A 24,520-nucleotide genomic window follows, 5' to 3' on the forward strand; every position below is an offset into this window, starting at 1 on the left:
GACGCTGTTGCTTTTAGCGGAGGGAGGAACCACTTCGCATCTCAACAGCCATCAGCACAACGAGCGGCAGGGAATTAAGGAAGGCCGCGCACTGAATGACCACGCGTTCGCGAAGAGTATATTGCCTGCTATATACACAGCCAAGTTCGCCACATTACCGTGTACACTCGAGTAAGGGCCGCACACAAATATTTATATATACATTTTTTCTTCCGGAATGACGCCAGTTTGGAGATCAAACTTGCCCTAAAAATGCGCTTTTCCACTTACTTTTTTAACAAACTGCTCTTTTATGCATTGAAGCACAAAAGTAACTAGAACGCCCGTGTATTTCGTTCCGTACTTTGAGAAATATCTCGAAACTGGTGCCATCCTGGAAAGTGATTGCATGTGGACAGGTCTTGCAAGCTCACCGGCTGCAATTCGTTAAAAGTGATTAATTAACAAGTTAATTAGTGAACGTTTGTTAATTAGTTGAATCTGTGATTCCATTTCTCGTGCTAGCAATGTCCGCCTCTTCGAATAATTCAGCTCAAGGACAAGGATTGTGCTATCTGCAACAGATCATTTTTTAAAAATTCCGGATAACCTAAAATGACCACCCCGAGTATGGTCGACTCAGACATCTCTAAAGCATGCCGACATGTTAATGTAATGGTGATATCTATTATCTCGGTAAACCGGCAACAGGACACGAGGTCACGCAGTTATAAAAACAGCCTGTTTCCGAGACCAAGCGTACAGAGCAGTCTTCTTCGTCTTCGTATGTGCCACACTACAAGACGGAGTACGCTAAAGCTCCCTTCGTTGTCCTTGTCGTCTGCATTGAGCAGACGTGGCGATATTTAACGGATTCTTTGATGTACTTTAGTTTCTTTGATGTTGCCATTTTGGTATGGACCAATGGGCGTGTGCTTGTTCTTAAACAATGCTCCATAATGGACATGCATGTGACACAAGAGGTACAGAATCCTTAGACTTTGCTTGTTAATCATCGTACCTAACAAACAAAATTGTGCGCATCACCGTTAGTTGTAAAGCATTTAATTAACCACATTACTTAAGCTTCGCTTCGCATAGATGCTAACATGTGCGTTGAATCTGCATATTTTTTTTCAAAGGGAATTTCGCGGACAGATATACCTCAAAAACCTCGGCGGATATTTCTGAATTGCAGCATCTGTCCCAATGTAAATAAGTGAAAAGGTAATTAGTGAACATTTTACTTAGCTATGTGGACAATGCGACTTTTCATGCAGGTAATTTCCTCCTCTCCCAAAAATGAATACGAAAGGACGGAACAACGATGCTACAGGAGATTTTAAAAAATATGTTCGAACTGTAAAAAAAAAAAATAGAATGGTACCACAGCTAGCAGTCTGTACAAATTAGACACACGATGCGCAGGAAACTCAATAACCGCTTTCGTTTCTTCCTTGCTGGTAATTTGCTCATGCTTTGGTAATCGTCGTTACTTCCTGTCGGGCTATACTTTGTCAAGGGGCCACGGTGGTCCAGCAACACAAAGCTACCGGATCTCCATGCCAGAGCCGGGAAAGTTCGCAAGTAAAGAACATGGTCGCTTGGTTGCGCGGTGCAGCTATGCAAACACGACCCGCATTGGTGCGGTATTATCACCACAACTCGTTTCCATCTGTGTAGCAAGCGACAAAACCGGTGACGTGGTTAGCGACGCAAGCAAGCAGTTCTTTTCCGAGTGGCGGCAATCAGCATTTATCTACTCTGTGTACGAAGAAGAGAACGAAAAAAAGACGAGCTTCGTTGGAGGTCAGGCTGATTTTAAAGCTGAAGTTTGAGGCTATAGTGATGATGGTTTTCCTGAGTTCCGTAATGACAAAACTGTGAAAAATACGCAAACGGATAAAACTCTATTACATATACCTGTCATTGCTTATAGATGGAGAGATGTGTGCATTTTTCTTGTTGTTCTCAACAGTGGACCAAAGGCCACGGCAGCACTCAAGGCATGCGGACGCTTAATCCTGTGACTTTTCTCGTGCAGGTGAGGAAATGTTTTGGGAAACGTTTGCACTCTATCGAGGTCGGCTTAGTTGTGCTGCTGTGCTCGATGTTTTGCGCGATCTTGTATGTCATGTTAAGAAATTAGTGATGCTCGCCGGTAACATTGATACTAATCCGGGACCTGATATGGCTCAGTTCTTCAAACAGCTCCAGTTGGTTACTGGTGACTTAGAGGAAATAAAAGAAGAACGGTTAATGTACAACTAACAATGCTTGAAAATACACTAGTGCGTTGCTCGAATGAAGCGTCAAATTTGCAGAAAATTGTGCAAGCTTAATTGTCCTCGTCGTTTCCTGCCCTTGTCCCGGTGTGCTCCAGAACTGAAGGTGGAGGACATGGAAAGCCATCTTATAGGAGAAGTAACCTAATAGTGTACGGAGTGCAAGAAAAGCGGACGAAAATAGTAGTTCTCTCGATGCACTTCTTGATGAGTTAACGAACATCCCCAAGTTCGAAGATGTTTGAATAGAAAGAAACTACAGCTTAGAACGGCGTCTTAATAATAATAATAATAATAATAATAATAATAATAATAATAATAATAATAATAATAATAATAATAATAATAATAATAATAATAATAATAATAAATACGAAGCCAGTCATTCTAGAACTGCTCCATTCTCGCCACAAAACAGCGGTGTCAAAGAACTATGTTAAGCTAAAGGGAGTCAATTATGCAATGAGTGAAAATTCTTCAGCACGCGTACGTGCAGATAGATGAGTCAATTATGCAATGAGTGAAAATTCTTCAGCACGCGTACGTGCAGATAGATGAAAGCATTGGGCTTTGATAAACAACATAATGAAGCTGGAGAGAAGCTGTCTTCAGCAGTTGACAAATAACAACGAGGAACTTTACCACTGGGACAACATCAAGAATGAATCACTCCCAATCCAGACCTCAGGAAAACCAGCAAAGCACACCGTCGAAGCTGCGTCCCAGTCGGCAAAAATAAGCTTCATCAACATGAACGCTCGTAGCATTATTAACAAAATAGAAGCGCTTGAGCGTTTGTGCCTGAATCCCGGCCACTGCCCGTTGTGCGGGGGAAGTCTCACCCACGTAACGTGGGAATGCACGAGCAGGCCCCCAAAATTCAATTCCTCCTATTGGGACCCAAAATCACAAAAAGGGAGCAGTGGGAAACCATCCTCGCCGGCGCGCACCTGGAGAATTAGAGGGGTCTATTCGACCAGGCCCGGCGAGTAGCCCTGGCCAGTGGAGTCTCGGAATAGGGACCCACCCTCCTGCTCCCAACACCCCCTTCCTTTTCGTTCAATAAAATGTTATCCTCTCTTTTGTGGCTGAAACTAGACTTCATGACACTAACGGAAACACAGCTTTCGAATGACGTCAGGGTTCACAAGATGTCACCCCTTAATCACGTGATCACTCGCAAAGACAGTCAATCACGTATAGTGGAGGTGTAGCTACTCTTCTCACTCAACTTAGCCAACTCAACCTTGTCCAACATTATTCTGTTATTCGTTTCTTTTTTTTATAATGTACTTGTTATGCTGTCGACACCGCATGATGGTGAAAAAGCTTTAGGTTCTGAATAATTGATATGATTCCCTCGGGAGCAATGACGATAGTGTTCATGTTTAAAGAATATTGGCTAGCGATATGTAATTGTTTCGTCTTGAAGTGATGGCTCCGAGAATGCTTTACCGAAGGTGTTCTCCAAAGATATGCACACTGATATTTGCGTACTGTGTGGCCTTCCGGCGTAAATAAGTTCGTAATTATATTTTCCTCGTACCATGTTACGGAATTGTTTTGGGTTACATTTAAATAAAAAGGGTGGAATTTTGGGGTTTTATTGAAGAAAGAATAGTTTGTTGATCTTATTGCTTCTGAGTTCATCTTTGTCCTGGCTTGGTAGGCCGGCCAGCGGGTGAGTGAGTGAGTGAAATAACTTTATTTAGGTCCAGAGAAGACGCAGGGGAGACCCCGTGTCACCCGGCTAGTCCCACCCAGCGGGTCTCGGAATTAGATGCATGAACAACGTACGCTTCTTTTTATTTGACGGGCGGCCCAAGTGTCTACTGAAGCATGGGACATTTTTGTCATGGCGTGCATTAAACTCGCGTTATGGGAAATAGCTACTTGCATGACTCGGGAACTAGTCATGCACACAGCTACCGAACTATCATGCACACAAGAACTTTTCCTTACGTGCTTTTTGTATATCGCTATGACTTTATTCTTCGCAAAGTGATTCTCGGTTTATCAGATGTTGGAGAACAAAAACACGTATATTCTTGCATACACTTATTTAAATATAAAACAAAAAGTGGGGCTGGCCGGAATAAGGGGCAGAGTTTAATTATTGGGGAGGGCAGGGTTCATTGCTGACATATTGCAGAGTTTATCTGAACCGGCGTCGGCTGGTGTGTCTGCACAACCACAAAAGGAGCGGAGACACCGAAAAAGAGGGCCGAGCGCATAAGTTGGAACTAGTTTCCTCAACGCACGTTTCTACCTATAGTATACGCGCAGTACAACATACAGTAAACAGTCTTGACAATCTATGGTCTCACCAGTAGACCTTACTCAAAATTTTGCGCCTTTCTTTCTCAAATCCCCGCCTCTTAAGATGCAGTGGCATGTCCACTGCCGAAGAATGTGACTTTTCGTGATCTTTTGCTCTGGCATAACCAACGAGTGTCAGGCACATGGCGAGAGGCCCTCAAAATCTCAACTAAAGCTAACAGAGCATGCGCTTATTTGCTGTATAGTCACACTGCCATGGGGGGTTGCCATTAGACGGAGCGTGCGCAAGTGCTTCCAGGTATTGTGGAAAGAAGTTAACAGAATGTGCTTTCGAAACAAGAGCACCCCAAGAATGCATTTTCAGGTGCTAAAAGCAAAAGTAGGCATCATCATCAGCCCATTTTTATGTCCACTGCAGAACGAAGGCCTCTCCCCACGATCTCCAATTACCCCTATCTTGCGTTAGCTGATTCCAACTTCCGCCTGCAAATTTCCTAACTTCATCACCCCACCTAGTTTTCTGCCGTCCTCGACTGAGCTTTCCTTCTCTTGGTACCCATTCTGCAACTTCAATGGTACACCGGTTATCCATCCTACGCATAACATGGCCTGCCCAGCTCCATTTCTTGCTCTTAATGTCAACTAGAATATCGGCTATCTCCGTCTGCACTCTGATCCACGCCGCTCTCTTCTCGTCTCTTAACGTTAGGCCTAACATTTTTCGTTCCATCGTTCCTGCGATCCCTATTGTTCTCGAGCTTCTTCGTTAACCTCCAAGTTTATGCCCCGTGTGTTAGCACCGGTAGAATGCAATGATTGTATACTTTTTCTTTTAACGACAGTGGTAAGCGCCCAGTCAGGTTTTGGGAATGCCTGCCGTATGCTACCCCCCCCCCCCCCCCCCCCCCTATTCTATTCTTCTGTAAATTTCCTTCTCACGATCAGGGTCCCCTGTGAGTACTTGACCTCCATAAACGTACTCCTTTACAGACTGTAGAGGCTGACTGGCGATCCTGAATTCTTGTTCCCTTGCCAAGCTATCGAACATAAATTATCCTTGTCTTCTGCATATCAATCTTCAACCTCACTTTTACAATTTATCTGTTAAGGTCCGCAATCATTTGTTGAAATTCGTCCCCATTATTGCTAAAGTAGGCATACATAGGCGCAAATGACTGAAATATGCATTCATGCAGGCAGAAAGGTTTTGTTTTATCGCCCGAAGGCGAAGCATTGAAAGTGACAGCAAGGCATAGCGTTGCGCTGAATGCGTCTCGGAGCGCTTGCGTAATGAGGAGCGTACCAGCGGCGTTGCAGCCATCGCACCTTGATGAATGATGAGGTGAGACCGAATCACACCGTGGGCCGAATAAAACCATCGGCGTTTGTCAGCGTCCAAACAAAGGGTAACATAAATTTAGCTTGACGTTTACTGCCCAGTCTGCTCAGACAAGTGTATACGCAACGGTGTGGTAAGTATACGCAGCTGCATAGCGTGAACGCTAATGTGCGTGCGCACAATGGTCACGCCACAGCCGTGGAATGCTGCCCTGGCTCCGACAGGGCCAATTGAGGGGAGCGTGATGGCGCATCCACTTGGCTTCGTCGTTTTTGCAGCCAAACGCACTGAGCCTCTCGGGAAGCTTTCCAACGCTGCACACACGGGCCGCGTTTGCCCGGTAGATATCAGGACAGCACGCCAACGTCGACGCCAACGAAGCAAGTGCACCTGGAGCACGTCCGTAGAACTGCCCAATGATAAAGTCGGTGCTAAACCACTTCCTAACCAATAATTAGTGCTCAGTAACCAAAAGGTTACGGCCCTGACAGGCGCGGAACAGATGTTTGCCTATAATCCAGTATCTATAGTTATATAGGTGTGCCCACTAGTCGCACATCAGAGTTAGAGTGCGTGTTTTGCGCATGAACACTAAGCAAAATAGAGGGAGGGCGGGGGGAGTGCACGAAAACGTGCTCGTGGCGCGTCACAAGTGCGAATGCGTGACTGGCAGACAGTCTTAAATCAGCCTTGACAATAATGCGAAGCATTCTTCTCCGAGTGAAGCCACTTTGGGCGTGTGTCCCGCCGTTCTCGCGGGCCGATCCCGAAGATAGTGCAGTCTAAACTGGGGCCACTGGGTGTGTACTGAATATGTGCCGCTCTTCATGGAACCTCTTTGACGCCAACTTGGGTGAGTCCACAGCAACAGCAAACACGTATAGGGACATCTACGTAGTGCTTGGCGTTACGCATGTGTCCACTGGAGTTCATTCTGCTTGTTCAGTAGAATATCGTTCTTCAGTCATGTTTGTCAGGTAGAACTACGCTTGGTAAAAGATGAATGCTTAACCAGCAAAGCTACGGCTCACAATTAACAAACGAATGTCTAGTTTTTTAGCCATGTCAACTGTCTCGTAAGCAAAGAGCACAGCTCTTCAGGCTGAGGCGACTGATAACCACGTAATCAAGGCAGATTACGTCCTCGAAGGCTACGGAGAGCTCCTTTGGATGGAAATGAAGGCTTACTGCTTCTTTAGTTGACGCTAGTGTTATTGCAAGGTGGGGACATGCAATCACACCGAGACATACGCGAGCGCCATTGTCCATTTCAGGGGTACATGAGGAGTCGAAGCGCAGCTCGCACGTTGGAAAGGGTGAATGGAAATTTCGGTGTGGTTAAAGCCATTAATTCTAACTAAAACGTTCTTCTTCGATTTCTACAATGCACGGATATATTATGTGTGGCCGGGTAACAAATTCAGCAACGAAACGTGGGAGCAAACGCTGTGGTGATGAATGCGTTATTTGTTTTGTCACTATTTGAATAGATATCTCGGCTAGTGTCACCGAAATATAACCAGTGGTGCCACGGATAATTCAAGAGTGAATAAAAATAAGAGAACAGCAAATTAGGGAAAAATTCGCAAGACTATAAAAAAACTTAGATAACGCTTAAGCTTAGCCATTAAGAGTGGAACGTGTTAGCATTCGAAGAACTCTGACTGCTTCTCACGCTTCCCGGCGACTGCAGCTTATGTAACCGTAATGTTTACCGGAAAACGCTGGCGGCGATCGCTATGCACGAAGCCGAGCTTTCTGGTAGAAACGCGGCCTCTTGCGTGGGCCGATCCCGGATGTTTTTGCCCAGCCGCGTCGCAAAGTTACACCATTTTCAGGTTTATGTTATCGTTGCGCACTTTTAATATTTCAGTCTGAGGAGATTTAATATAAAAGGCTTGCGGCTGTCTGTGTTTTGTTTCATGGCATTTGTTTGTGGGCTGTCATTCTCAAAATTACGAAGAATAACTTTGTCAAGAATGTAAGACAAGGTATGAGCAACTTTAGGGGTAGAATAGTGTGGCAATATGTCATGTAGCATGTCATATAGCAAGCCGTGGCATATGCATATAGATTCGTTCCCGGGACCTTGAATGCGGTCGCCGTACGTGGCCGGGATTCGATCCCGAGACCTCGAATCCCGGCCACGGCGGCCGCATTGCGATGGGGGCGAAATGCGAAGACACCTGTGTACTTAGATTTGGGTGCACGTTAAAGAACCCCAGGTGGTCCAAATATTCCGGGGTCCTCCCCCCCCCCCCCCTACGGCGTGCCTCATAATCAAATCGTGGCTTTGGCTTGCAAAACCCCATAATTAATTTTTTTACCTAAATATATACTGGATGATTTAACGGTCAACGGCAACCGACGCCGACACCGGATTTTCTGCGACACGAGGCCCTTAACGCTGTCGAGTTAAAATGAGAAAGTATTTCCTTGTCCTCTTCTACAAGAGTAATCTCCGGCCAGGGGAGCGCTGACAGGTACAAGATTCTTCTAGTCATGCATTTCTGTTTAAGTTCGCCAGGGGAGCGCTGACATGTACGAGATTCCACAAGCCATGCATTTTTGTTTGCTGAGTTTGGTTACTGTAACTCGATCTGTTTACCCTGCTTCGCAGGTTGGTGAAATCACTGCGGAAGACTCTTGTTCTCTTCGTCATGCCGATCGAATTTCCTGATTTACTTGCATTCCATTCTCCCGTCTTCGTATACGTGCGTACGCAACAGCAAAGAAAATGAAAGCGGAAACTGCAAAAAATGATTGCCTCGTGCGCATGTGCTCCAGCCATTCAAAGAACGTAACCTCACACTCCTGCATGCACAAAGCTGAGGACTTGCTTCAAATGTCTTCCGAGAAACGGTTCTTTTTTTCTCTCTCTTTTGTTTTCCCTTCTGTATTAAAGGACTGGACGTGTCCTTTCCTTAATTCCGGTCGGTGCAGGCGAAAATGAGCCAGTGCGATGACGTCATAATCAGTGAAAGAGTGCCGTACGCTCTCCGAAGGTAAAATCACGGTCGCTAGGCGGCCGCTGTGACGCAAAACGTAAAGCACAAAGAACCACGCGAGACAAGGACTGCCGGCCGGGACAGGTTGTTCTTGCCCTGCCCAATAAGCAGCGTCGCTTAGTCGCGGACTCTCCGGTGTGGAAAGTAAGAGCTAGAGGGAAAGACTGGAGGGGAACGGGAAAGTGAAGCCAGGTTGTTGTGCATTGCAGCACGTTGTACGGAATGCCAAAAAGGGGTGGGGGGAGAAGGGGGAGGTGTTGGCCGGCCGGCCACGAAGGAAAAGTCCTTGACAGAGAGGCTCGCCTGTGGAGCGGGGAAGGGGTGTGGAAAGAGGAAGCGCTGCGGTGGTTGATTCAGCTGCTCGCCTCAGTGGTGGCGCAGAACAAAGGGCCCCCAAACGCACACACACACGCAACGGACACGCACACACATACAACCGATTGTGGGTGCCCTTACGTGCGTCGAAACAATCCTCGTCGGACGAGCACGCGAAGAGGCAGCAGAAGGCGATCGCCCACCGCCGCTGGCTAGGTTGCACGCACTGACGGCCGGCAACGGAAGAAAACGCTTACGCGCCAAGTGTGGGAGTCGCCCGGTCTCTCTCGGCGTAGCGCCCAGCTTGCCTGACTGCCTGCCTGACTGCTTGCCGCTCTTGTTTGGCGTCTTGCGTCGGTGTCGTCGTCCGTACAGCGCGTTTCGACTCTCCTGAGAAACCCGTCACGAGCACGGCGGCGGCGGTAGCAGCGGCAGACGACCGAGGAGGGAACAGGAAACGGGGACAGTCTCGTCCGACCGTGACTGATTCGGCCGACGTAAGTGGGTTCGCCATTTTATTATATTTGCTTTTCAGAGATTCGCCGGTCACGCCACCTTTCTCCGCGTTTCGCGCCGGTCACGGATTTCATTTCGAAAGTTCGCGTAGATAAAACGTTTAATTAAACGTACGCCGTCTCTTTTTTAAAATTATTATCCTCCTTCTCTCTTTCTTATTCTGATCTGCGGGTGACATTCCAGCGTGGCATTGTTGTGCCGAACGGTATGGACCATGAAGCATCGATGTTATCAGGGTTGTACGGAAGCTGTTATGCAAGCCGAAATTACTATGCGGGTCGCCCCATTCGTGTTCTGCGCGAAGATGACGCCGCTAATCAGGCTTGTCTTTGTTTGCTAGCCAATAAACGACAGAGAGCGTTTGACTAAGATGCCGAACTGTTATTACTTATAACGTTTCCGCGTTCGAAGAACCAAGCACATAGTGACTGCTGCGCGCGCAGCAGGTAAGTAAGACTCCTGTGCATCGTTCTAGATTCCGTGTAACCATCCCGACGAGCCATCGAGGTGATGTATACGAATGTTTTACGAATGTATACGTAATTTTCCTGTGTGGACTTAAGTACAGCAACCTTGTGGGGCCGTGCGTGCCAACGTTTAGTAAGCCTTCGTGTTTAGTTGGTGTTTAGTAAGCGCATTCGTTCCTGCTGCAGACGAAGTCGCGGCGTTAGATCATACAACGTTTATAGATATTTGTTAACTTCCTCGTGAGAGGCATCGGATGAGCTCTATCTTGCTTACGACGTTTCTGAATCTTCGACAGACCTTTGGTTGGCAAGTCGGTTAAGGATAATTATTCTCGATAATGAACATTTATGCTAATCGGAGAATGGAGACTCGTCAGAATTTGGATCGGGTTTGCGTATGTACTCGTGAACCACGAATGAAGATGTAGAATCAACAATCAATCAAGTTCCGTAATACCTAATATTAAAGACAATTTGATCTACCACTCTTTCCGCTTAAATTGCTCTATTCTTCTCTACGGCCTAAGAAGGAAAATGAGAATTCGTCGGTAGAGGTAAATTATCGTCAAATGTGAGATCAGCTGTCCATTTTGCACGCTACAACAAGCTGACGAAATTTACTCACTATATCCACAAGTTAAAAGAAAGTGGGTAGAATTTGCTTGAATAGATACCGCGGAACTCGGAACCCGTGCACATAAAATCTAATTAACAGACAAAAAAAAATGTTTCGTGTTAAAGGATAACGTGCGAATTACGCGAAAGTAATCATTGGATCACACTATAGGTTTGAAAATAACTTATATGGAGTATTTAATTTTACGAACTATGTTGACCGGTTTGCGACGTGCAACGACACCACGTGAATGGTGATATTCAAAGAAGCCGTTGGTAGCCTCGCTCCATAAACTGAACGCAAAGGCTCGCGATCGCTACTTTTCAAGGATTTTAGATTATTTAGTTATGCTCATTAGTTTTACGGCGAAATTGAAATTGGCAAGGAAACTTTTTTGTATGTGGCAGAGACGGCCAGACCTTTCATTGTTTATGCTGTTACCTAAAATTGGTGTGCAGATTTTCTTTCTTTCCTTTTTTTTATTTTTCGACATCAGCACAAACAAATTTGTACCCTCTCCGGCGAGCTTCAGTTTCCAGTTCGTTGTTCCACCTGGGATGAAATCACTGTAATCACTCTAAAATACAATATTCCGCCCGTTTTGCTATTGTTTCTAATTCAGTAAACTTTAGTTAAAAAAAAGAAAGCACCTTCGATAACTATAGTGCAATTTCACTTCTTCAGGTAATTAACCTCTTGATGCTGACGTTAGCCTCAAGATAATCAACAATTTTAAGTTAGCTAATTAATGCAGGTGTTCGAATAGTGAAATTTCCTAATCGAATAAGAATGCCCGAGAAAAATGAGCTGCAAATTTGGAACCGAACGCCGGATACTTTCACGTTTCTAAACAAAGGGATTGTATAAAGATGGCGGGGAGTTCTTACGGCTCATAAAAAAAAAAGAAAGGAAATTATTCGCATTATTTGTTCCATGCTCGCAATGCCATTCACCCTACTGGAAGTGCGGTCAAGTAAGGCGCTTGTAAATGCTGTCGCTAATCTGGCACGTCACGAAAATGACAGCCAACAAGGTAACATCGCGTCACCGGACCTGCATGTATTCCTGCATTCGATAAAGGAGATAACTGGCATACTATATATACAGCGCCGAACATTGCGTTAATAGGATGCCGAGATGGACAGATTGCCGCAATACGAAATCGCTTCGCCTAAATCGAAACAATAGGGTCCGTATTCACAAAAACGCTCCTCAGCTATAATTGTTCACAAGAGAAAATTTCAGCCAGTCCTTATGCTGGACATATTATCAGCGAAGGCGGCCATGCCTGTAGCAAAACAGCATTTACGACCGTAACGCGTTGGGAGTTGCCCCCCCCCCCCCCCCCCCCCCCCCCCCCGATTTCTAGGCTGCGTAAAGCAAGTCCTTCCTATTGGATCTCATTGGAATGTGGAAGTTATTTAGCAGGAAATATTTCCCCCGCGCATTCGCTCGGGATTTCACAAAGCGCTCTTACGCCACAATTGCCCGTGTACATAGGAGGAAATCCCAGTCAACCCTGATGCTAGACATATATTATTAGCCAAGGCGATCAGCCAAACACTTGCGAACGAAACACTTTGTGAGTTTGGAGTGCTTCCGAGCAACAAATGCCGGTGCTCCTGCAGCAGAGTAATTTAACGATTCCCATTTGCACCCGTCTATCTGCCCGAGACTCGAATAACTGTGATTTCGCTTATGGTCGAACAGATAGGAACATATTAGACAATTTCTAATAGTGAATTCTCGAATCAATGTCGAAATTTGGAATATTCGAACACGTACCCCTACTAATTCACAATGTTCCACTGATAACATTTCTAGTCATTTACTCTAGGACACGCATTCAAGCGGCACAATTGAAGCCGCTTACAAGTGAAATCCGTATCAATTTGTCACAAATCTTTAGAACTAGCAGAAACCCAGAAAAATTTGCTGCGCTAGTACACAATGCGGTGCTCTACCGCACGCGTTAATGCGGATATGTGCACGGGTCCAGTCGCCACCGGCGGCCAGTTATCTTTTTCGTTCACTTTCATTTTTCTTCACCATGTTATTTCTACATTTCAATTAAACATAATAATTAACTTTCTCTATGCTTTCGCTGGCTTCACTGTCTGTCATTTCGTATGATTGTGACTTCCGCTTCAAGACTTCAAGTAATAACGGACCGGGGGTTTCTGCCTCGCAGGCGAAGAAACATCGAGTGTTGGGCTGTGATTGGCAAACGAATGCGACTCATCCTCCCCGCGAAAACGTCGTTGCGTCTGTGTTAACGACACATTGACCCTCAGCGGCGGCAGTCTCATTAGTAGTGAATCGATGGCCTTGTCAGTGAATTTTCGTTTTCTTTGTATATACCGAGCGTTCAAAATTAAGCTTTAGGGAATTTTTTAAAAATCGCCTGTGGCACGGGGCGTAATTCTTATCTCAACGCTGGGTTATTCGAAGAGGCTGACATTAGTATAGCACGCGAAATCGAAACACATATTCAACTAATTAACGAAAAATCGCTAATTAACTTAGTTAATTACTTTACGACACATATTGTAATTTCCGAATTGTAGCCGGTCAGTTTGCAAGACGCATCCACCTAAAATTAATTTCCTGGATGACACCAGTTTCGAGATATTATTTGCCAAAGTGTGGGACGAATTACATGGTCGTTCCAGTTACTTTTGTGCTTCAATGTATAAAACAGCATTTTGGTAAAAAAAGTAAGTGGAACAACAGTGCATTTTTATGGCGAGTTTGATGGTGCATATCTCCAAACTGGTGTCATTCTGGAAATTCATTCCAAGTGGGTACGCCTGACAAGCTCACCGGCTATAATTCGTAAATTGCAACATGTGTCGTAAAATAATTAACTAAGAAGTTAATTGGGGAATTTTTTTAATTACTTGAATACGTGTTTCGATGTCTCGTGCTATACTAATGTCCGCCTTATCGAATAAACCAGCTCAATGATAAGAATTATGCTACCTACTGTAGATGATTTCTAAAAATTTCGTAAAACCTAAAGATGAACACCCTGTATAGTGGTAGATACACCACGGGGTAAGGTGCATCTTTCACCGTAGTCTGCGGAGGCCGTCCAGAGAAATTGGAGTTAACTATTACCCTGCCTGGTTCACGTCGTGTCACCAGCTCTGAAATTGTGTTTAGGTGAGCGTGCTCTTGCAGAATGGGAGTCGGTTCGAGGGCGAGGGAGCGCTGTGATCGCTCTCCTCCTGGCGTCTCTGTTCACGACTTCCAGTCTGGTCCACAGGTGGAGTTTCGCTACGGGCCACATTATTTTTATTTTATTGCGATAGCAATTATATGGACACTTCAACCGGATTTCTGCCGTCGGCGTCGCCGTCGTCGTCGCCGTCGCCGTGAGGTTCCCTATAGATAAAATCTTCGCCGCGCGCCGTATGCCCGAGCGGAAGCGTGCGGGGACGCGCGCTATCACGGAGAGCGAACGCACTCAATCACCCACGGGCAAGCAAGCAAGCGGGAAGCCAGCGTCGGAGGGAGCGGGGGGGGGGGGGGGGGGCGGCGCACTTCTACTCTGCCAACAACCGCGCTCGTCGCTCGCTCATACCGTCGCATATCTCCACACGGCTCTGACCTTTATGCGCCATGCATTCGCCGCTCAGTTTCCGTTGAAGCGATAGACCGCACGTACCTTCGCCCGTTGCTGCGGCGTATGCGCTTGCTGCCAGCGTTTTGACAGTCGTTGTCTGCAGTCATTCAGTGTGATCTATTCATGTTTGTGCGCGCTCACACCACGCTTGTTCAATCAGTTAGTAATAGTCGGGCCACATTTTCCAACGCACGCTACACATGCAATGCTGCCCGGGTCGGTAGTGCAGCGCTACAGGTGTGTCCCTTCGCACGCGCTGCTTCTCATCAACACCACCGTTTCACACGCGCCTTCTCGTGGTCATCGAGTCTCTCTTAATGTCGGTCTACTTACGCCGCAGCACACCTGCTTGCTTAATCGGCTCATGTTTACTACAATTCATATTGCTACCAAAGCCGCTCACCTTACTTCGTATGACATTGCTGTGTTGCTATCGCATTCATTGCTTTGCCCTTAGGGCGAAACTGTGACATTTTTTTTAATGTGTTCGAAAAAGCCCCCCACCTAAAAAAAGGACTCGCAAAGCTTTTTGTTATATAACATCTGCTTCTCTCTGGCTGGTGTCATGATCGACTACCATCTCATTTGCAAACGCGATCGGCGGGCGCCGATTCTCGCGAACTGGACTCGAGGGCAAACCTGAGTTTCGTGAATAGGGCCGGAAACATCGCTGTACATCGTGTACATTGAAGCTGAAGATACATTTCGCTGAAATTGGCTACGTATACGCCCGTTTGGGTTTATTTTCAGCGCTTGTTGTTATCGTCCGCTTATCGTCAGCTGTTGCTGCTCTATATGGTTTGGAGCCATACATTGGAGCACCATCTGCATCCTACCCGGTCTGCAATCACTAAATAAATTTTACGCCCTTTGTGGATCATCTTGTTCAAGCTTTATTGGCGTCTTGTGTGCGTCACACATGGATTAATGAAGGCGATTACATTGGGAGGTCAGACTTACGAAACTGTTAGGGGGACCCTTTACCGCAATAATATGCATTGTTAATTATATGTCATTTAGGCTGGAATCAGCTAGCGCAAGACAGGGCAATTAGAGATCGCAGAGAGAGGCCTTCGTCCTGCAGTGGAAACAAATATAGGGTGCTGCTGCTGCTGCTGCTGCTGCTGCTGCTGCTGCTGCTGCTGCTGCTGCTGATGATGATGATGATGAATTATATGGACACTTCAGGCGAGTTTCCGCTGTCGTTACCACCGTGATGTTCCGTATAAAGTCCAAGTGCGATAAGATCGCGACCGTGCGCCGTATGCTGCAGGCGCGAAGGAAAGCAGGCAAGGGTGAGCGAAGAAGGATGGTGGCTTCGTGCGGCTGCGCCTTCTCGCACGCGCAAGGGAAGTGTGTGTGTGTGCGGGGGGGGGGGGGGTAACTTTATACTTGTAGAGTATACTGATTTAGATTAATGTATATGCTATCACCCTCCACCCACGTATATAACAGCTACGGCGCTATACAGCGATGCCCCAACAATTGAGAGGACGAGAATTACAGCTGACCAGTCGGGCGTTGCAACCTGTTGCTATATGAAGAGACCAAGTGACCTTGCGCTCTGTCACGCGGATGACCACGTAGTGCCTTTACGCTGCACGGCTACAGCTCTGTTATCAAGTGTGTCAGCCAGCCAGATGCGATCTAGGGGTTCCTCTTGACGACGTTTCTACTTTCTATGCTAGATGGAACAGAGGCACATCAGACGGAAATGTCCATCCGTGAAGGTCGCGACACAATACAATAGTAGAGCCTTTAGCTTCGCTTTGTAGCATACCTGTCCACAAAATCCCCATACCCCTGAACGGAAACGTTTTCGGAGCACTGGTACTGGAAAAAAAAGTACGAATTAAATTTAAAAAAAGAAGAATGTAAGAGAAAAAGCAGGAAAATTTCGTCGCAGCTATGGCGTTGCACCTTGGCACAAAAATAAAGAAAGAAAGGAGAAAAAAAAAAGGTGTGAAGGTGCACTTCGTACATTTTTGCGGTCGCCTGTACATCCATTTGCGCAGGGCTGCCTGAGTGAGCACACGGTATGTTGAAAACAGGAGACTACAGCTCGGAAAACAACAGGTTGTTCTGAGATGTTCTTACCACCGTGGTTTTTACTTATGCTTCGAATATCTTGTGATCGCAGTGCTGTCACGCTTGATATTGTTCTCAAGCATCAAATGGTATATCTGCTTCGACACTAATGGCATTTGAGTTAATATATCGGGATTCATTGAGGAAGCTTTACGTCTTTATAGAACAGCTTGGCTGTTAGATGCTATAGTACCGGGATCGGGAATGATTTTGGCCACTTACGTTTCTTCAAGGTGAAATAAGATCAAAGCACACGAGCGTTTTTGCATTTTCTGCCCATCAAAATTAGGACAGACTAACTAGCTAACTAACCAACCGAGCGACCGAATAGCTATATACATCCATATATAAACTTTATTTCACCCAATACATTCGCAGCTGCTTGCCTTCAACTTAAACACGGCAATCAACGCTGGCTCTGCAAGCAACTTCGTGGCGTCTTATTCATTGGTGAGCGAGAGAGAGAGAAGTGGAAATCCAATGAGGTCAACCACACAGACGTCCGGTTGGCGATCCTGCAATGGGAAATGAGGATAGAAACAGGAACAACACGTAAGAAAACGGGTGCGCGTTAACTATCTTCTGCTTACGAAGAAAACTTGGCTCGCACCATGCATCGAGGTTGACTCACATTGACTGCAGCGCAAAAAGGAGGCAAACACAAGCACGCAGAGTTACTGCTCTTCTACTTCCTCGTATTTGCTCTTTTGAACCTGTTCTTCCCCACAAAGATTCTCAAGTTGGTAGAAGTGTTCGTCCCGTGTCCTACACTCTGCTAGTGTTTGCGTCATTTCTACGCTGAATCTTCCGTCACGGTGCGAAGGCGGCGCGCGCAACCTGCAAGCAGCGCCCGATCGTTTATGAGGCGCGGCGGGGGCACGGCGGCCATCTGTGGCCGCCCACCCCGCTGAGTGCATGCCTAGGAAGCGAGCCGGTGTGTGTTGTCGGGTCAGCGATCGTGTTGCCCTGGTGATCGCCGTGGTTCTGCAGTGCTCGCGCCCTCGGAGGCAGTTTTGCACTCCGCCGCGAGGAGCCAGACCCGCGGGCAATCTCAATCAATCGCATGAATGGCCTAACGGCGCGACCGGCAGTGCGCGTCGTCGCTCGTAACGGGGTGTGCCGATATCGCGCTCGTTAAATTCAATAAGCAGAAAAAAATAACGCGGTGGCACAAACTGTGAGCGAAATCACCTCGAGGCTGAAGAAGATTTTCGAAGCGGCAACGGCACCTTCGACTCTGCGTTGTTGCTCAGACCGTCGTCGAAAGCATAGAGGTAACGTGCATAATCTTTGCCATTTAATTATGTCCTCTCGCACGAGTGGGTAGCTTGACCCCCGAAGAGAAAAAAAACAACATCAAAAAACAAAGTAAGTTGGCGAATCACTGGCTGCAATAAAGCAATAACAATAATATCAAAGAAAGAACGCCTATACGCGTCCCGGCTAAAATTGTAGTGTTCCTGTCTGCACACGCCGGCCCTCTGACCTTTGTGAAGTGCCCTTTCAGATTCTTGGCTGTAAGCGCCAGCTATGAGAGTGTTAGATTAATTGATAACATCAGTGTTTTTTTTTTCAGAAATTCAGAATTTATTAGCGGTAGAGTAATGGTACAGACCATGGTAGGTAGGTCAGTCAGTCAATAACTTTATTGAGGTCCTGAGGAGTTTTAAGCCGTTGGAGATCCCACGCGGGGAGCTCCTCCAGCCGAAACCGTAGGTGACGCCCAAGTCGGTACGGGAACGTGGTGACGCTCCGACAGTTATTGGGCCCTCTGGACGGCCTTGAGTTGGAGTTTGAGGTCCGGTCTTTTGAGGGCTTCTTCCCATTCGGGCTCACTGGAGAGAGGTCCCTTCGGTAGCGTAGTACATTGCCATAGCATGTGCGAGAGTGAGCAATAAAGTTCTGGGCAGTCTGGGCAATTTGCCGGGATGTCCGAGTTGTAGTGACTTACTAGGCCTCGTGACGGATACGAGTCCGTTTGTAGCATTCGAAACGCGGCCGCCTGCGCGCGTTCGAGTATGGCGCGCGGGAGCGGGTATTTGATTCTGCCTTTTCGATAGTGTGAGGTGATTTCTTGGTAAGTGAGTAGCGGGTAGGTAGGTAAAAACGTTATTTTTATCCAGCAAGTTAATAGGATGAGCTTCACCCTGCCTAGGCGTCTGCCACGAGCCCTTGGGCTCTGGCGGCGTCGTCGGCCCGCTGGACTGCCCGCAATTGATCTTCTTGGGCTGAGCTGAGCAGCACAGCACACCAACGCGCGCGGAGGCTATCGCTAGAGGGAGGCTGTCTCCCCGTTGCTACTCGTCAGCCCTTGGCATTCCCACAGCACATGCTCAAGAGTTGCTCTTGAGCCGCCTAACTTACATTCGTTTGTCTTGTACATATCTGGATGTAGTATATTCCACATTACTGAACTACAGTAGGCCCTCGTTTGTAAGTGTCACCACTGCACAGACTGCGATTTATTTAGTTCTTGATGAGGTGGTGGATAAATACACCTCCGCATTTTTATAATGTGTTCTTATATATTTGTATTTGGTTAATCTGTCTCCCCACTCCCAATATCCGTCCTCACCTTCTTCGGCGGCCCCCGAGTTGATGGCACCAATGTTAATCGCAACTTGATCGGTTAACCCTCGAGCTGCGTTGTGTGCCACCTCGTTGTTTCCGCCGTCCCATGTAAAAAAAAAAAAAAAAAAAAAATACAGGCTAGGGTCTCATCGTTCGAAGACTGTAGGGGACCCCATGATGAAAAAATACAAGGATTAGGAATACATGGGTGAGTGACAAGAAAACATAAGTATATATAACGCTTATGAAGTAGTAGCTGCAACAAAATACAACAAACGCATCTGTAAAGAAGAACACGGCGATGAATACACAAAACAAAAAATCCACATAATAATACAAGTTAATAAGGGCTCCTGGAATCTTCTTCCGCCTGATGTTGTACTAATTACATCTGCTGATGCTTTTTTCCACGCTTTAAGTGTATAAATACCCTTCTATAAACTTTTGTATTTCAAACGAAATCGCCCCTGCTGTAATGCCATATTGGCGATGCAGGTATTGAATAAATGAAAGAAATAAATGAAAAAGAAGAAAAAATTCTGAGCTTTTCTAAATGCTTAAAGGTTAGACAACTGATTTAGGTTGGGTGGCACATAGGTTACAGAATGAGGCGGCTGTAAATGACAAGGTTTTTATTCCATAATTAGTGCGAACTCGTGGTAATAATAAACTTCCTTCCGACGCGAAACGCGTGTACAGTTAGTGATTTTTTAAATAAGTCGTTGTTAATAAGTTCGAAAATGTAGTTGATCATGTATTGTTTTAAAAAGCAAGTAGGTGCAATTAAATTGAAAAAAAAAAAGTTCCTAAGAGATAGATGAAACGTTGCATTGCCTAAGAAATTCAAGTGTATTAGAAAGGCGAGGACTGAAGATAATAATATGGATTCCCTCGTTCTGGGTGTGTTGCGTCGATGTAATGTAGCATTGATATGTGTTCCCCCAGGTAGCTATACCGTAGCTTAAATGACTGGATGAATAAAAACTACAGAGATAACAATGCATTGGTACAAAAAAAAAATTGCCTAACTTTAATTAATGCACGAATACCAAATGCAGTTTACTTTTTTCTTGACGTCGAGTTACGTGGAAACGCACTCCAAGAAATGAAAACGAGACACAAGCAGACATAATATTAGGACCTAGCGCCAGAACTAACGGAGTAGACATCGGCTCTTGAAAGGATCTGAAAATCATGAATTCAGTTTTAGGAGGGTTTGCAGTTAGATCATTATTTTTGCACCAGTTAACAACTTCATATTCACAAACACTTCTCTTTCCACCGAGGGCATATGCATACAATGACGGTCTTTAATATTTATTTTTATTGCTCCTATCTAAAAAAAGGAGTATGGCTGCGATCATCGTAGAAGTATAGAATGATTTATGAGCATCACCATCATCCCAATTTCTTCCCACTGCAGGACGAAGGTCTCTACCAGCTGTCTTCAATTACCCCCTTTTTGTACCAGCTGACCTCATCTTATGCCCGTAAATTACCCAGTTTCGCCACACCCCCTAACCCCTGTCGTCCTCGACTGCATTTCCTTCCCTTGGCATCCATTCTGTATTTCTCATTAATCAGTGATTATCTGCTCTACGCATTGCATGGCCAGTCCAACTCAATTTCTTCTCCTTAACCAACCTTCTCCTTAAAATTTTTTAACTTTATCGCGCGAGCGTCCATCACGCGCCATTTTAGCGCCTTTAGGCGGCGATAATCAGCGACACCGGCAGAAGTATACTCTCAAGGCACTAAGCACTCTCCTGTGCAAAAGTCGTCGAATGCGACGTTCCCCTTCAGGACGACGTACGACCATATTATTGTGTTCTCGCGCGATATAGTTAAAAATGCGGGAGACTGTATACCTAAGCTTCTCTCGCTTCGTTGAGCCGACTGCATGTCGCGGCAAGCACTTCGCCCGCGCGCATAGGTCTCACGATAGCTGCATGTCCCACTCGGGACGCCAAGTTCAATGGCGCGGGTTGCCTATCGGTTATCGATTGCCTAAGTGTACGCTATCACGTCATCGCGTGTTGCGATTGCCAGCGCAGATCTCATTTGTTGCAAGAACACATCCTCCTGCCCCCCACGAACACACACAACACGCAACTTCGTTTCGAGATGCGTGAGAAAAGGGGCAACCGCGGGATGAAATCAGGACCCCTACTAGCTCATCGCAGTCACGGACGCGCGTCCGCTTCGTTTCGCGTCTATTGGGAACGAGCGGCCGGCACGGCACGGCGCCCGTGTTAGAGACAAACCGGTTGGCGCCCGTATAGATGCATTGTTCTTGCTACTTTGTGATTGTTCTTACTTCTCCGTGCGCTCCGCGCGCAGTCTTGTTTCCGTTCGCCCCAGCGCGTCCTTGTTCGCAGGGAGCGTGTCCGCTAACCTTATACGATCGCCTAAAGCGCCAAGAGTTGTCGGCGAGCTCCTAAGGACAGCCGTATAGAACTGTTCGGCACGACTATACAGCGAAGCTAAAAAGGCGCGTACTATTAACGCGTGGCTGCGCTAGCCTTGCTTCCGAGGCGGGCCGCTTTCTGCATTTGTCTCCTTCCTGTTTTGCCCCTACAGCTTCTACACGTTACCACTTTTCTTCGTGTGTGTGTGTTTCCTTCGGGTCTTCGCGGCGCGCTCATAATGTGTTTACCTTGTGTGAGCGGAGAAGCTGGCGCAGTCGCTGATGTATGCGGGAGCTGTGTATACGTACACTGTATACCTGCGCTGTATGTGTAGCCTTCCCACGCGATCGATGGGAGATCGCTCGACCATGCATGCCTGCTCATCGTTCACGGCGCTTAGTGTGTCGACCGTGAATTGATCCTCACGCGCAAAGTGCAATGTATAAGCGATTATGCGTATTCGCTCGCGGACAAAGCATTATATTCAATGGACGTATAGAGAGAGACAGAGAGAAACGGGGTGGGAAAGGCAGGGAGGTTAACCCGAAAATATTATAGTTTGCTACCCTGCACTGGGGGAAAGAGAAGGGGAAATGAAAGGCGGAAAGAATAGGGGAGACAAAAGGCAGTCGCCAAAAAAAAAAAAAGGAGAAAAAAAAAAGAAATAGAGGAGGTTGGAAACGTCCGTGAGAACTAAAGTCGGTCAGATAGTCACAAGAGTGCCTTGACTGAATTGCTGAGTGACGACTGTATAGGCCGGCGTTCCACGACTTTCTGCTCCGAAAGCGGCCGGTCGTCAAGATGCGCCAGCGCGGTCGCGAGTGACTGCATGTGTGCGCTGTATCGGGGACAATGACAAAGTACGTGCTCGATAGTTTCCTCGTCGCCGCAGTGGTCACACGCAGAATCTTAGCCAAGCCGCGTTATACTGTACGGTAAAGCGGTGCAGGCACTCGGAAGAGGATTACCGTATTGCTGTATGCGGTATACGGCCGGTACAAAACTGGACGGCGCGGCTAAATCTCTGTCTTCGTATCATGATGATCGACGCTGTGCAGTAGACAGGTGTTTGCCAAAAGTTCCAAAGACACTGCGCGCTTGAACGATCGTTTCCTCGGGCCGCTGCACTATAGATGGCGGAGCTGGCGGAGCGCGTGTGAAAAGTTTGACAAAGATGGTACTTGCGCATCAGGTGCAAAAAAAAAAAAAAATGGAGGACGCTTAAGCTTCGCCTTTAAGAGTAGAACGCGATAGCGTTATCGGGACCCGTTCGCATCGCATAGTTCGCATACGGCAAGTAGGCTTCATACACTGCAACACTGAACGTGGCAAAGCCAGCTTACAAAGACCAAGCTTACACCGATCCCTTTAAAGTCGGCTTCACTTTTGAACTGAAATGCGTTGCTGGAAAGATGTTTTTCCAGGGGCAATGTAAGTGGTCTTATATTAAAATGTGAAGGTCCTAGCACCTTTTTTTTATTTTATTAATTGTTTGCTATTGCCCCGACGCGTGCAGGTCTGGTAGAAATGTTTGAGTTTCCTCGTAGCAGAATTAGGTTTTCTCGTACATTAAAATTACAATCCGACGCCGATTGGTAAACAATCCGACGGCGAATCCGACGCCGAATGGTAAGTCATACTTTACCATTTTTCTGACGAATTTCACTGTGAGAAATTCAATTTTTGTTCACTAAAACCTTGCACCACGTGGAGAGCCTGCGCGATCGATGTGGTTGGATGATTTTCTCCGGCACCCGCGATCACATGCCGGTTGCCGACGCCGGAGTTTCTGCGACGCGGGGCCCTAAACGCTGTCGCGTTAATACACCGATGCCTGTTATTTAGGCGTCTAACGTTTTGTGCGCATAGACGCATATAACCTTATAACTAGCAGGAGAAATGCAGAAGAGGAAGGTGAATTTGGAGTAAAATATACCCGTGATCGTCTTTAACTTTGGTGAGAGAAATGTGTTTTGCTGACTGAATTGCCGGGGCAAATAAATCAATTTCAATTTTGAGGGCGCAGCAATTCTTCAGGAGGAAAAGTTTCCGAGGCGCCCTTTTGATGTCGCGAAATTCCTGTTTCTCTCAGGTCCCGAAGGAAATAAAAAAGTGATGTGGCTACAGTTCTAAAAATATGTGGTGGGTAGTTACGAGTTACGGCAAGTTGCCTTTTCGCCCACTTACGTTCTCCTTTTCATGTTTCTATACGTTTCAATGAAGTTGGCTTCTTATTAGTTGCCCACATTTTTCTCGTTCAGTGCATCGCGGGGCTCGCGCCATCTGCCATTTACCACTTCATAGACTGCTTCATATTATTTTTCTTTGGCAATCCCTGGCCCTTGCGCCAATAAAATCCATATACCATCATCATCATTATCATCGCGGGGCTCGCGACTATGGCAGCCTTGATGCCAAGGAAGGAAGGAAAGAGTGGAGAAGGAAAGGAAGGAAGAGAGAGAGAGAGAGAGACAAAACTTTATTTTGATGAGGCACGGAGAAGCGTCGATCTCCGTGGTGGGTGGAGCCTTCAGTCCAGGGCCCCAGCGGCGGTGGCAGCACTTTCGGCTCTGGCGATAAGCTTTCGCTGATCCTCCAGTGCCGAGCTGGTCAGCACCATCTCCCACTGCCGTGCGGAAAGGAAGGAAGGTTAACCAGTTCAGCACAACCGGTTTGCTACCTTACACATGGGAGCGGGATGAGGGGGAATGAAAGATGGGGAGGAGAGAGAGAAAGAGCACATAACACAGCACACTCATCGTCAGTCACAGTCCGTCACTGTTGCGTAGTACGTGACATCACTGTCACAGCCGCTTGTCCAAACCCGTTTCCTTTAAAAACCTAAGTAGTCCCTTCGTCGCTTGATGCCAAAGGGTAGCATATGCCAGTTGCCTGCTCCTAAGTTCACGTGACGCCGTTCCACATTCGCCGCCATGACCATGAGTTGCGCTAGATAACATTTTCATGCCATGGGCTAGCTCTAGTGCACACAAATACTCAAGAAAGTGGACAGGGGTACT

The 24,520-nt window shown here is 46.6% G+C and overlaps 1 protein-coding gene across 3 annotated transcripts in view; it reads left to right on the forward strand.

Moving 5' to 3' along the window:
• The first annotated feature begins 2,001 nt into the window (after nucleotides 1–2,001).
• LOC119455902 (proteoglycan 4-like) overlaps nucleotides 2,002–24,520 on the forward strand; it is a 35,777-nt gene continuing 13,258 nt past the window's right edge. The window contains exon 1 of one of the 3 annotated variants that reach the window (XM_049669407.1): nucleotides 2,002–2,023. The gene's annotated coding sequence lies outside the window, so the exon portion shown is untranslated. Of the gene's footprint in view, nucleotides 2,024–9,280; nucleotides 9,704–17,567; nucleotides 17,796–24,520 lie in introns of those variants that run through there. The other 2 variants (XM_037717437.2, XM_049669406.1) reach the window with 2 other exon arrangements.

This window comes from Dermacentor silvarum, chromosome 6, assembly GCF_013339745.2.
Source record: "Dermacentor silvarum isolate Dsil-2018 chromosome 6, BIME_Dsil_1.4, whole genome shotgun sequence".
NCBI lineage: Eukaryota > Metazoa > Arthropoda > Arachnida > Ixodida > Ixodidae > Dermacentor > Dermacentor silvarum.